This window comes from Alligator mississippiensis, chromosome 14, assembly GCF_030867095.1.
Source record: "Alligator mississippiensis isolate rAllMis1 chromosome 14, rAllMis1, whole genome shotgun sequence".
Taxonomy (NCBI): Eukaryota; Metazoa; Chordata; order Crocodylia; family Alligatoridae; genus Alligator; species Alligator mississippiensis.
The window spans coordinates 42409494-42423493 of NC_081837.1; positions in this window are offsets into that span (position 1 = coordinate 42409494).

Genomic DNA, 14000 nt, shown 5'->3' on the forward strand with positions numbered 1-14000 from the left:
GTTCAGCTGTCCCTTGTCTAACAAGAAAAAATGGTCCCAATGAAAATGAAATGCTCAGGAGACTTATGAGCTACTTAGTGGTTTTTTTAGTTCAGGTATTTCAGACCTTCTTCTCCGACTGCCTTTAGTACAAGACTTGCTATTCCTAATGGCAGGGTGGGTGCTTTTTCTCTAAGGGCTGGGTCCTGGCGTTGGGAAGCTGCATTGTCACCGTTGCAAGAAGAACAACTGTGTGCATCCCCAGCTGCCTCCAGGGTTTCGTGAACCCGAGTCCAGCTGTGGTCCTTTCCCCCTTGCCTGTTTAATGTAATGTCCGCAGGCTTTAAGCCAGCTCTATCTATGTCATCCCTGAGGGGCCGCTCAGTTTGTGGGGAGCCAAACTCATATTCTCCGTGCCATTATATAATTAAAAAAAAAAAAAGTATTTCTTGTTCATTTTTCATGCCCAGGAGAGCAGGCTCCTGCCTGGGATGGGGCTGGAGGAGGGGGCTGCAGGCAGGTCTGCCTCCAGCCCACGTCCAGGGGGTCATGATCCAGCACCGGGCAGGGCCCTGCCAGGAGGGTAGAGGAGCTCGTGTGCAGTCCTGGGGCAGGGAGCACCCCTGTGCTCAGAGGCCCCCACAGCCAAAGTAAGGCTCTGACCCCAGCGCAGGGCGGAGGAGGGCGTCCCACAGCGGGGGCCGCTGGCCTTGTGCGGCTCCTGTGCGCCTTCGCACGGCACGAGCTCGTTGGGGTGGTGAGCAGCGTCCTGGGCGCTGCGCGGTGACCCCTCTACAAGGCCAGCAGCCCTGGAGTGCTGGTCCAGGTATTGTCCGGTGGCTGCCCGGCTCATGGCCCTTTGCCTTTTGGGGCCTGGAGGCAGCTCTGCAGCTGGACCTTGCTTTAGACCGGGTCCCGGGAGACGGTATGTGGGCAGGCAGCCTTCCCTGGGTCCCCATATATCCGCGCTCTGTAGATGTGGTTGTCCAGCTCCCCGAGGGCAGCCCGAGGTCGCTGCTGCCCCCCAGCCCCAGGTCTCCCCAAGAGCCGGTGGGCTAGGGCACAGTGCTGCGAAGCGTGGGCTGGGGTCCCGATTCCCTTGTGGCTCGAGGCCTCTGAGCCCCCTTCTCTGCACCCCCTTGGCTGGGCTCGCACAGGAGCTGGGACCCCACAGTGGTGCCTGCTGAGCAGCCGGAGAAGACCCTTCCCCACAGCCCAGGGGGACATGCAGTGCAGATCCGCTTTTTCCAGGCAGGTCCCATACCCAGAAACAAAGCCAGATCCCGGCCTCCAGCCCAACGTCTCTGGACTCAAGCACGGGCGGCTGGAAGAAGTCCTCTCCGACATGGTAAATATGAAGGCCCTGGGCCCGCAGCGTCTGGGCAAGCGCCGCTGGGGAAAGCAAGAGTGAAAGCCAGGTCCAGTTGACGCTGGTCCTGTGTGGAGTCAAAGCCACGGGCCCTGCTTGACAGCACGGGGCCTTGGCCACCAGGCCACGAGGCAGGCGGGGACTCCCTATGTAGTGTGGCCAGTGTGGGTCTGCAGGGAAAGAGTCAAGGGGCCCAGAAATGAGGGTCTGAGCCAGCTGGGTCCTGTGGTGCACAGTGCAGGGTTTCTCTCTGTGGGTGCTGAGGGCCTAGGTCCAGGTCTCCCCTCTTTTCCTGAGGAGTTGCCTTCCTCTTTCAATGGAGGGGCCTGGGCGTTGCATGTCAAAGGGACCAGGCCCGGAACATCTTTCAGCCTTCCCCAATAGTCTGGAGGTAAGGGTGCTACCCTAGGTGGCAAAGGTGGTGGGTTCAAGCCCCACTGTGGCTGGAGACCTTAGGACTCTCAGTTGTCAGTGAGTTCCTGGTGCCTGTGGCCAGGTGCCCACAAGAAGGTAGAGCAGGGTTGTGGTGTGGCAAGTGGGGGGGAGCTGGGGTGGGGGCTGAGGGGGAGAAGCAGGGAGGAGGAAGAAAAGAAAAGGCCCTAAAATCTGGAGAATGATTTTTCTGCCCCCCCAGACTCTGATTTTTTTCAAAGTGCAAAAACATTTCAAGGTCTTTTCCCCTCTCCTCCTTCTGACCCAACCCCCCTCAGTCCCCATCCCAGCTTACCACCCCCCACCTCCCTCAGCCCCCACACAGCTTACCAGCTCCACTTACCATCAGACAACCCTGCACAGCCTCCTCAGGTGGACCAGACTACAGGCACCAGGGACTCACTGTCCAAGCGGAGGGCACGACAGCTCCAGCTTAGATGGGGCTTGAACCCACCACCTTTGCTACCTAGGGTAGCACCCTTACCTCCAGACTACTGGGGAAGGCTGAAAGATGTTCCGGGCCTGGTCCCCTTGACACGCACCGCCCAGGCCCCTCCATTGAAAGAGGAAGGCACCTCTGCACAAAAGGGGGGGAGACCTGGAGCTGAACCCCAGCCCTCAGCACCCACAAGGAGAACCCCTGCACTGTGCATCACAGGACTTGGCTGACTGAGGCTCATGTCTGGGCCCCTTGACTCTTTTCCTGTGGACACGCACTGGCCCCACTACAAGGGGAGCCCCAGGAAGGGCGCAGCCTCTGCCTGCCACATGGCCAAGGCCCGGTGCTATCAGGCAGGGCCTGTGGGCTTGACTCTGTGCAGGGCCAGCGTCCTCTGGGCCCAGCTTTCACTCTTGCTTTCCCCAGCGGCGCTTGCCCAGACACTGCGGACCAAAGGCCATCATATTTGCCATGCCAGAGAGGACTTGTTCCAGCCGCCCGTGCTTGTGTCCAGAGACGTTGGGAAACAGGCCGGGAGGTCTGCCTTTGTTTTCGGGCACAGGACCAGCCTGGAAAAAGCAGAGCTGCGCTGCACGTCCCCCCGGGCTGCGGGGAAGGGTCTTCTCTGGCTGCTCAGCAGGGACCACTGTGGGGACCCAGCTCCTGTGTGACCCCAGCTAAGGGGGTGCAGAGTAGGCGGGCTTGGAGGCCTCCAGCCACAAGGGAATCCAGACCCCCAGCCTGCAGCACCATGCCCGCAGCACCATACCCTGGCCCCCTGGCTTTCAGGGAGACCTGGGGCTGGGGGGCAGCAGCGGCCTCGGGCTGCCCTGGGGGAGCTGGACAGTTGTGTCCTGCAGAGCACAGACACGTGGGGACCCAGGGAAGGCCGCCTGCCCAAATATTCTCCCCTGGGGCTTCATCTAAAGCGAGGTCCAGCTGCAGAGCTGCCTCTGGGGCCCCAAAATACAAAGGGCCACAAGCCAGGCGGCCAATGGGCAATCCCCAGATCAGCATCCGAGGGCTGCTGGCCTCAGAGAGGGTTCACCGCGCTGCGTCCAGGACACCGCTCACTGCCACAACGAGCTTGTGCGTGCGAAGGCGCACAGGAGCAGCGCGAGGGGCAGGCCAGCAGCCCCCGCTGTGGGACGTCCTCCTCCGCCCTGTGCTGGGGCAGAGCCTTGCTCCGGCTGGGGGGGCCTCTGAGCCCAGGGGACCGGTGCCCCCTGCCCCCAGGACTGCACACGAGCTCCTCTGCCCTCCTGGCAGGGCCCTGCCCCGTGCTGGATCAGGACCCCCAGGGGCGGGTTGGAGACAGACCCGCCTGCAGCCCCCTCCTCCAGCCCCGTCCGAGGCAGGAGCCTGCTGTCCTGGGCACGGCCCCTCCGTCCCTAGGGATCCTTGCCCCCGCCCTGGGCCTGCCGTCGGGAGCCCTGGACTCGTGCCGGGAGCCAGGATCTCCCTCTTGCAGAGGGGGACCCCCGGGACCTGCTGCACTGCAGACCCGCCGGCTCCGGGGGTGCTTGCCCCGGGCACAGGCAGGGCTCGCTGGGCTCAGCGGGGGGAGCTCATTGCCCTGCTCTGCCCCGCACGAGGGGCCCCTGCCCTGCCCTAACCTGCCCTCCCGCCCGGGCACTGCCTGCACCCCGGGGTGGCAGCACCTCGCTCCGGGCTGAGACGAGCTCCCGGTCCCGCCAGGCAGGCAGCTCCTCCAGGCCTCCCCCGCACGACCTTCGGCCCCGGGACACCCACCCGCGGTAGGAAGGACACCCGGCTCAGTGCTGCCCTCGGGTGCTTCGCTCGTACCGCTGCGGAGGGGAGCCGACCCCGCTGCTCGGTGCTGCCCTCCTGTGGCCGCGTCGGCGCATTGCTGCAGCCCGTGAAGTCGGAGCCCAAGCCCTGCTCAGAGCCGCCCTCCTGTGGCCGCGCCGGGCATTGCGGCGGGGAGACCCCGGCGGGCATCCGAGCCGGCTCCGCGCTGCCGCCTGGGGCTGGAGCGGGGCGTGGAGCCCGGAGGGAAGGGCCCGGAACGAAGCCGGCTCCGTGCCGCCCTCCCTGCGCGTCGCCCTGCGCGGAGCAGCCGGTTTGTAAACGCAGAGAAGAGAATCCGCTGCCCCGTGCTACTGCCCTGCGAGTCAAGCCAGGGTTTCCAGCCGAGAGCTGAGGGCAGGGAGAGAGAACGCGGCTCCGCGCCCCGCGCCTGCAGCTCGGGCAGGCGGGAGATCGAGGCAGAGAGAGAAGGAGAACAAAAGCTGTCTCGAGGGTCCCTCGGGCGGTGCCCGCGGCCGGGGCAGGCGGGGTGGCGCTGCTCGGGCGGACACACGATGCGCGACATCGACTCCGGGCCGGGGAGAGCGCCAGCGCCGGGATCCAAGGCTCGTGTTCCCATTGGCCAACAGGAGCCGGGAGGCGATTGGGTGGAACGGCCCCTTGGCCGGGTGACGGCCGCTCCGCCCTTCTTCGCTCTGATTGGCCTGTGCCGAGGGAGGCGGGACCAGGAGCCGGGTCTCACTGTCAGACTCCGGAGCTCCGCGGGTGCGCGCACGGGCGGCGCGGAGCCACGTGGTGCTGCTGGGCCGGGCCGGCGGGCGGACGCGGAGCGCTGCGGCACGTGCTGTGGCGACCACGGCGGGTCGTGCGCGACACTGGGTAGGTGCCGCCGTGCGCGGGGCCCGTGGCGTGTGCTCAGGCTGCCTTGACTTGCAGCCAGTCTCGGTCTTTGTTCTTACACTCCTCGGAAGCCCCGACGGTGAAGGGGCGAGGCAGGAGGAAAGCCAACCAGGGAAATGGGTAGTGAAGGAAAGGGACTCTGGACACAGTGACTGCCCTGCCCTTAAGTCTTGGTCGCGTAAGAGCCAAAGTGTGGCTGAGGGACCCTTGGAGCACTGAGACCTCCCTGCAAGCAGGAAGCAGGTCCCGGCTCTGGAGACCGTTGATCTTGCAGAGCTGTCAGGTGAAAGGAGGACTGCCCTGTAAGCAGGAAGCTGCCCTCCTTGTCGTCTCCCCTTTGATTCGATGTTTCTTCACTTGTGGCCACGATCGCATAACAAGGGCCCGGGCCTGCTGCAGCTGGCTGCTGATGGATCAGCCGTCTTGTTAAAAGGGTGCCTGCTGCTTCCTGCCCAGAGGTGAGACTGAGCTGTGCGGCACCTTGTACATTGTAGCTGCCCCACAGTAAGTGTGTGAGAGCGCTGCTGTAGCTGGCTGGTGTCTCTAGTGGGTTATGGTATAGAGAAACTCCCACACAACTTACTGATTCGTTTGATGCACTGGCTGGGGAAATTTTTAGCTGCTTGCACGATTTCACAATGATTACACACTTAATTCATACAACACAATTTTATTTTAAAATTCTTTGCTACACATATAACACTGCTTAGCTTTAAGAAATACCACAAACATTAAGAACCCAATAACTACATATATCGGAAACAATGCTCCAAATGCGCTTCCTTAAAACAATGCTATAAGAATTAGTATTACAAAAACAACTACAATTACAACTAAAAGTTAAATTTGAATCAATACTATTGTTTTCATAATATACTTACAATCCTAGAATTCCAAGAAGCCAAACATCTAGATACGCTGGTGCGGGAGAGACCCTCCTGTAAGCGGGGTAAGCGGGGTGTGTGTCTGTCTTTCCCCGTGTTTGTGCTGCACAGGGGACGCTGGTTCCTTGAGGGTCGTGACCTTCCTGTAACTTGGGCTCGGGTGTCCAGACTCCTTTTTTCTGCTGCCCTCGCTGCCCTTCAGAAGCTTCCCTGGCCCCTGCCTTTCCCCCTTGTAAGCAGGGGTTGCTTACCCCCGACCATGGCTTGGGGCAGGAGGCCTGGTTTAGTCCTTTGGGCGCTGTGGCTCTCTTGACAGGTGGCTAAAGTCTTGGCCCTTTTGTGCTCCAGACGTGGGGAAGCTTTGACCCCTAATCAAGAGGGTTTAGTAACTAAATCCTTGGATGATGGTGCCGCTGTGGACATAGTCTTTCTAGACTTTAAGAAGGCCTTTGACACCGTCTCTCACCCCATCCTCATCAATAGATTAAGAGACTGCGGCATTGATGCCCGCACAATTGGATGGGTAAAAAATTGGCTGATGGGGCACACCCAGAGAATAATGGTGGACGGGTTGTACTCAACCTGGCGAGATGTGACCAGTGGGGTACCCCAGGGCTCGGTCCTCGGGCCCACGCTGTTTAGCATCTTCATCAGCGACTTGGACGAGGGGGTGGAAAGCACTCTGTCCAAGTTTGCTGATGACGCTAAGATGTGGGGCGAGGTGGACACACTTGAAGGGAGAGAGAGGCTGCAAACAGATTTAGACAGACTACAAAAGTGGGCAGATGAGAATAGGATGGGGTTCAACGTAGACAAATGCAGGGTGCTGCACCTGGGGGGAAGGAATCCACAGCACACATACAGGCTGGGGAGTTCCGTTCTCGAAAGCACAGAGACGGAAAGGGATCTTGGAGTCATTATTGATTCCAAGATGAACATGACATGCCGGAGGGCAGGGAACAGCTGCAGGCAGACCTGGACAGGGTGGACAAGTGGGCAGAAACCAACAGAATGCAATTCAACAAGGAGAAATGCAAAGTGCTGCACCTAGGGAGGAAAAATATCCAGCACACCTACTGACTATGGAATGACCTGCTTGGTGGCACAGAAGTGGAAAGGGATGTTGGAGTCCTAGTGGACTCCAAGATGAACATGAGTCGGCAGTGTGACGAAGCCATCAAAAAAGCCAATGGCACTTTATCGTGCATCAGCAGATGCATGACAAATAGGTCCAAGGAGGTGATACTTGCCCTCTATCGGGCGCTGGTCAGACCGCAGTTGGAGTACTGCGTGCAATTCTGGGCGCCGTACTTCAAGAAGGATGCGGATAACCTAGAGTGGGTCCAGAGAAGGGCCACTCGTATGGTTAAGAGCCTGCAGACCAAGCCCTACAAGGAGAGGCTAGAGAAACTGGACCTTTTCAGCCTCCGCATGAGAAGGTTGAGAGGCGACCTTGTGGCTGCCTATAAGTTCATCACGGGGGCACAGAAGGGAATTGGTGAGGATTTATTCACCAAGGCGCCCCCGGGGGTTACAAGAAACAATGGCCACAAGCTAGCAGAGAGCAGATTTAGATTGGACATTAGGAAGAACTTCTTCACAGTTCGAGTGGCCAAGGTCTGGAACGGGCTCCCAGGGGAGGTGGTGCTCTCCCCTACCCTGGGGGTCTTCAAGAGGAGGTTAGATGAGCATCTAGCTGGGGTCATCTAGACCCAGCACTCTTTCCTGCTTATGCAGGGGGTCGGACTCGATGATCTATTGAGGTCCCTTCCAACCCTAACATCTATGAATCTATGAGCTGCCAATGCCAGACCGCAGCCAGCAAGGCCAGCCGTACCTTGTCATGCATCCAAAGGTGCATCTCAAGCCAGTCCAGAGAGGTGATCCTCCCCCTCTATGCGACTTTGGTCAGGCCGCAGGTGGAGTACTGCATCCAGTACTGGGCACCGCACTTCAAAAGGGATGTGGCCAGCCTGGAGAGGGTTCAGAGGAGGGCCACCCTCTTGGTGAGAGGGCAGCAGGACAGGCCCCACAAGGAGAGAGTGAAGGACCTGAACCTGTTCAGCCTCAGCAAGAGGAGGCTGAGGGGGGACCTGGTGGCTGCCTACAAGCTCATCAAGGGGGATCAACAGCAAATAGGCAGAGCTCTTTTCTCCCCAGCACCACCTGGGGTGACGAGGAACAATGGTCATAAGCTGATGGAGAATAGGTTTAGGTTGGAGATCAGAAGGCAATATTTTACAGTTAGGGTGGCGAAAATCTGGAACCCACTTCCCAGGGAAGTGGTCCTCGCCCCTACCTTGGGCATATTCAAGAGGAGGTTGGACGATCACCTGTCTGGGGTCTTGGGAACCCAGCATTCATTCCTGCCTGTGGCAGGGGGTCAGGCTGCATGGTCTGTTCAGGTCCCTCCTGACCCTCGCCCTAACTATGAAACTATGAGAAACCGCCTGAGGCACTTGTCAGCTGGCATTCAGGGCTTTGCAGGTTTTCTCTGGGCTCCATGCCCCAGCAGCCAGCTGTGTGCAGAGAGCACAGTCCTGTAAGCAGGGTTTTCGGTGTTTATGGTTACTGTTCATGGTGCTGCCCTAGCAGTTCTGTCCAGAGTCCTGGCCCATCGCACTCTGCTTCTGGATGGCCGGGGTGTCTGCCTCTGACCCCGTGGATGTCTGCCCTCCCCCATCTCCATGGACAGAGGAGAGGTTGGCAGCAGATTCAGGTAAGGGTAAGAAGAGGAGAGACGCTGGGACCTGTAGTCTGATTCTCTGACGTGCTGATGTAAATCCAGTGTCTATCTGGTTTTTAAGCCCCCAGAAGGAGAAGCAGAGAAGACTGCAGACAACCAACTGAGGAAGGAAGAAATCCCCGCCCGCCCAGCAGGAGGGAAAGGTAAGGGAGTTTGGACACGGTGTCTGTCCTCTCTGCAAGTTGCATTCTCAAGTTGTCGACCTTGTGATTAGCGCCTTGTGGAAGGTGGGAGCACTGGGGCAGCCGCGCACACAGGATTCGTGTGTTAGGTCCTGCTGTTTTCATACACGGGTAACTGCTAGGGCCGTAGTCATCCTCTTTTATAAACCGGCAGTATGTCACATCCCCCTTGTTTTTAAAGGACACCAAACTCAAGAGTACGGTGGGTACTAGGAGCTACATTCTAGTCTATTTTTCCTGGGTTGTGGGATTCATTGCCAGTCAACTCCAGTTCTGTTTTGTGTACTCGCACAGGTCCCTGAAGGGCAGCCGGAGAAGAAGGAACGGAAGCAGGAGAAGTAAGCTCGGGAACAAGTGTGGGTTGGGGTGGGCAGGAGGAAGGGGAATGTTTAACGTCTGCTTAGAGAATTACAGTTGGAGACTGTTGAGTGCCTCTCTACACTTCCAAACACCCATTAGGAGCAAGCAGCCGCACGCTTCAAGTTGCACCGTGCACTCGGTCTTGGGTTGGCCCCGATTGTGTGCAGGGAGGTTGAGGCTTTGTGCTAGTTGTGCATTTTGATATGCATCAGTGAAGCGTTTTGAATTGTAGGTTGTTTGGCTTTGCTAGTTAAGCAGCGGATCAAAATAGATGCGATTGAAGGCAGCGTATAGGATGTTCTTGGTTGGGTTGTTGAGCGGTTCTCGGCATTAGTGTAGAAATGCAGGTTTGTGCTCAGTTCTGTTTGTGGTTTGGCTGTAGCTTTGCATAGGATGTAGCTTGCGGGGCCAATTCGAGGCTGTTTGTGGTGTAATATATTTGCATCTGTACGTTAAGGCTTCAGGGTGTTTGTGTTTAACCTCCAGCTCCACAAGGACAAAGATCTTGTCGTGTGTCCAGATGATCATAAAGGTAGTTGGCGTGGTCAACATCAAACCCCCAGGAGCAAACGGGCCCTAGATGTGCACAGTCGAACAATAAACGGTCTAAGAAACTTCACCTCGTGGCTGGTGCTTTTCTGTGCTGTGATTTGTCCATGGGCCTTTCCTGTTGAAGATGAACTTTTTCATTCAGTCTGCCGATCTGATCTGTGTTCTTACTTGTGCAATGCAGATATTTCCTCTTGTGATGGACCAGTGGTAAAAGAATGTGTAACGCATGGTTCCTAGTCATTGGTTTACAATGTCTAATGCACTGTAGGAAATCAGTCCTGATTTATTTAAGGTAAAGTATAGTGAAGTTGTGATGCTTCGGTGTAATCTGTTGAAGTTCAGCTGCTCCTTGTCTCAAAAGGAATACGTGGTCCGAATAAAAATAAAATTCTCAGTACACTTGTGACCTAGTTGGTTTATTTTTTTAGTTCAGGTGTTACAGACCTTCTTCTCTTTAGTACAAGTCTTTAGTACAAGTCAAAGCCTTTAGTACAAGTCTTGCTATTTCTAATGGCAGGGTGGGGGCTTTTTTTTCTAAGGGCTGGGTCCCGGCGCTGGGAAGCTGCATCGTCATTGTTGCAAGGAGAACAACTGTGTGGATCCCGAGTTGCCTCCAGGTTTTCATGAGTCTGTTAAGTCCAGCTGTGGTTCTGCCCCCCTTGCCTGTTCAATGTAATGTCCGCAGCCTTTCAGCCAGCTCTACCCATGTCATCCCTGAGGAGCTACTCAGTTTGGGGGAGCCAAACCCATTTTCTCATTTTTATTTTTAGAACTATAATTGATTTTTCAAACGCATTCCTTTAAATATTAGGGAAATGTTAAGTCCATGACAGCCAGCACATTTCTCAGGCAACTTGGCAGCAGGAAGGGCATGAATATCTTGTAACCATTGAAAAAACAAGACACCTCACTTGACTAAGTAGGGACTTCTGATTAACGTAGTGTATAAGATACAAATCTAGTGTTCCTGTGGGCTGACTCCCAGCCGCATGGCTGCTGAGCATCTTAAGCCTAAGCCCAAATAGATGATGCCTCTCCTCCTCTTGCCCGCAAGTGCAGGGCCAGTCAATGGGGAAGGGATCGGTGCTCTTGCTGTTTCAGCATTTATTCCAGCACGGAGGAGCCGTGGTTATAATGCTGCTCTCCTCCCTATGCTACCCTGGCTCTCACTTTTGCTCTGATAGAGAAGTTCACGCCTTGATCTTCACTGTGTGGGGAGGGGCAGAGGTTTCAACATTGCCCTGTGGTTTTGAGTGCCCGCCATGAAGTCCCTGGCAAAGCTGTGATTTTCATACAGCTGCAGGGGTTTCCACACTTGCTGAAAACCTGGGCTCTTTCAAAGCCTCCAGTTAGGCACCCCAAATCACTAGTCAGTTCTTAATATCCTGCCCAGTGTCCAGAGCAGGGTCACACCACAGTGTCACCTTGCTGAGCAAGGCCCTTGTCTGCCCAAAAGGGATTTCTGTTTCGCACGATGAGCCCACAGCAGGCTTCAGCGACTTATACCAACATCACCAATAACTTCTTTCAAGCTGATCGAGTCAGGGGAGGATGAAGGGGGCAGAATCCCTGTAGCCTTTTCCTTTCACACAGCGCACCAGGTGCAGTGTCTGCAGCTCTATTGAGGATGTGTGAAGGGGAGCGATCTGGCCGGCCGGGCAGGGAGGGATTTTGGCCCAGGGCCAGACCAGAGATGCTGCTACCACGGCCGGTAGCAGCGCGCCGAGAGGGTGGGGGAGCCGGGTCGGCGGTGTGAGCGCGCCGAGGGGAAACCCGCCTCCCGCCCGGGCAGTGCTGCGAAGCCGCGACCTCTCCGGTCAGAGCCCCTGTGCGCTGCGGGGCAGGAGAAGGGCTCGGGTACGTCCTGCGCTCCCACAACAAGCGGCGGTGGCGGCGGCGCGGGGAGGCGGGCGAGGGCCGGACAGGAGGCGCGGCTGCGCGGGGCCCGCCCGGCTGCCAGGCCGCGTCTGTCCGCCGCACGCCCCGCGCTGCGGGCACGGCCTCCGGCGGCCCCGTCCAGCTGTGCGCAGAGGGGCGCTTTGTGCGGCGGCAGCGACCAGGTCGCAGCGGGGCTTGCGGGCGCGGGCGGGAGACTGCGGAGGCGGCTGTATGCGGGGCGCGGCGCGGCGCGGCGGGGCTGGGGCGCGGGGCAGCGGCAGCGGCGGCCCCTCTGCGCTGCGGGCACTGGGCGGGTCGGAGGCAGCGGCCCGGCCCGGCCCGGCCGGGGCAGAGGGCACGGGCCCTGGCCCAGGGACGCAGGCCCAGGGCGGCCGCAGCGGAGCGGAGCGGGGCTCGGCGGGCTGCGCCTGCAGCGGGACAGGCACGGCTCGCGTCGCCCTGTGCCGGGCTCGGGCCGCCGCGCCCCGGAGCGCTCTGCCCGCGGGCCTGGGCTCCGCGCCGTGCGACAGCAAACGTCCGCGAGCGGGCGGGAGCGGCAGTGTCCTTCGTGGTGCGCCCGCCGCGCGGTGCGTGGAGACGGGTCTAGCGGCGCGGGGCGTGTGCTGGGTGCGGGGGTGCCGGCTGGAGCGCGGGGCGCCGGGACGGGGAGGGGACGGGGATGGGGCGGCCGGGCCGGGCTGTGCCTCCGCCGGGGCTGACTCGCTCCACGTCTCTCCCCGCAGGAGCCCGGCCTTAGTGACCTTCCTGTAACTCGGGTCCAGGTCTCTGCTCCTCTGTTCTGCTGCTCCTGGCACTAGGAGATGCCCCCCGCACCCTGTAAACAGGGCTGCACCCCCACCCGCTCTGACCTCGGGGGAGGAGGCCTCCTTTAGCCCACGGGGCAGCTTTGACCCCTGATGGAGACCTCCTGGGGCACTTGTCAGCTGTCATTCAGGGCTTTGCAGGTTGTCCCCGGGCTTCAGGCCCCAGCTGCCAGCTGTGTGCGGGGAGCACTGCCCTGTAAGCAGGGTTTTCGGTGTTTGTGGTCACCGTTCATGGTGCCACCTGAGCAGTTCTGTGCAGAGTCCTTGCCCGTCGCAGTCTCCTTCTGGCTGGCCCGGATGTCAGCAGCCGAGCCCACAGATATCTGCACTTCCCCATTTCCATCGACGGAGGACAGATCGGCAGCAGATTCATGTAAGAAAGGGAGCCGAGTTGTGACCCCCAGACCCATCCTCCAAGGTGGTCAGCGTCTGTCTCTGTTTAGTATAAGCCCTGTTAGGAGAAGCAGGAAAGATGACACACAAGCAGGCATCAGCTGCCAAGGAGGGAAGAAAGCCATGCTAGCCCAGGAAAAGTAAGGGAGTTTCGATGTGGTGACTCTTTTTTATTTTATTTTGTGTTTTTAATTTTATTCCATCACTGAGCCCTAGACCTTGGAATCGGTGGGCCCCAGAAAGTTGTGTTCCTGACACTTTCTTCCAAGCAGGATTTGTCTTATCTTCTGATGGTGTCATACACGGATAGGTTTTAGGTGGAGTAGTCAGGATCCTGTAAACGAGTTATGTCATCTCCCACTTTCTTTTCCAAGGCAGGGAGCTCTTTAGTACAGTGAGCATTGTGAGCTTGCTGCCACTCAGGTCCAAGTGTGTTCCTTCTGCAAGTGGGCAGCTGTTCCTTCCCCTGCTCACTGCTGGTATCTGGGGTTTCATTACATCCCCCAATGCAGTGTGGGCACTTGGAACCTTTTTCGGGTCCTTTGAGAGCTCTGACTTCTCTGTCAGGAAAGCCTTAGTTTTTCCTGTTGTCCTCCAGGTGTGGGGCCGCTTGCTTCCTTGAAATGCGCCACCTGAACAACCACTGTTCAGTCAGCCTTCTGGCATGCTGCCTCCTACCACGTGACAAGGACAGTGGATTTGAACGTGTGTCGTACTGGATGTCCTGTAATTGGGAGCCAGAGTCCATTGCTATTCCCAGCCAGTCAGAGAGGAGCCCCTATAAGCAGTGTGGGTGTAGCCTCGTACCGCTGGCCTGAGAGAGACAGAGCAGTCTGCCGCGTTGTGCGCAGGACAGCCTTGGAGACAGGAGCCGAGTCTAATTGGTAACAGCCAACTCTTTACAACATGGAGCCTGATGACCTTCCCATGGCTGGGTTGAAGCATGTGGCTTCCTCTCCGAACCCTGTGTCCAGGCATCTGTCCTTTCTCCTGCACCTATGCCTGGTACTCCACGGCTGGACCCTTGCACCACCCTGTAACAAAGGTGTGAGTCCTGTGCATCTTGTTGGACAGTGAGGATGTGCACGGCAGTGGACCTCCCTGTAAGCAGGGTGCAGGTCTCAATGTGCCTCTAGGGACGGCTCTGACCTTTGGCTGTGATGAGGTGGGCTGTGACCTGTAAGGAGGGTGCCAGTCTCAGCCTTCTTGCCCCCTGGGAGGAGAGGAGGATTTTCCAGTGTAAGGTTTGAGGTCAAGCGGTTTGCAGCACATTGTTCCTTTCTGGTCTGGGA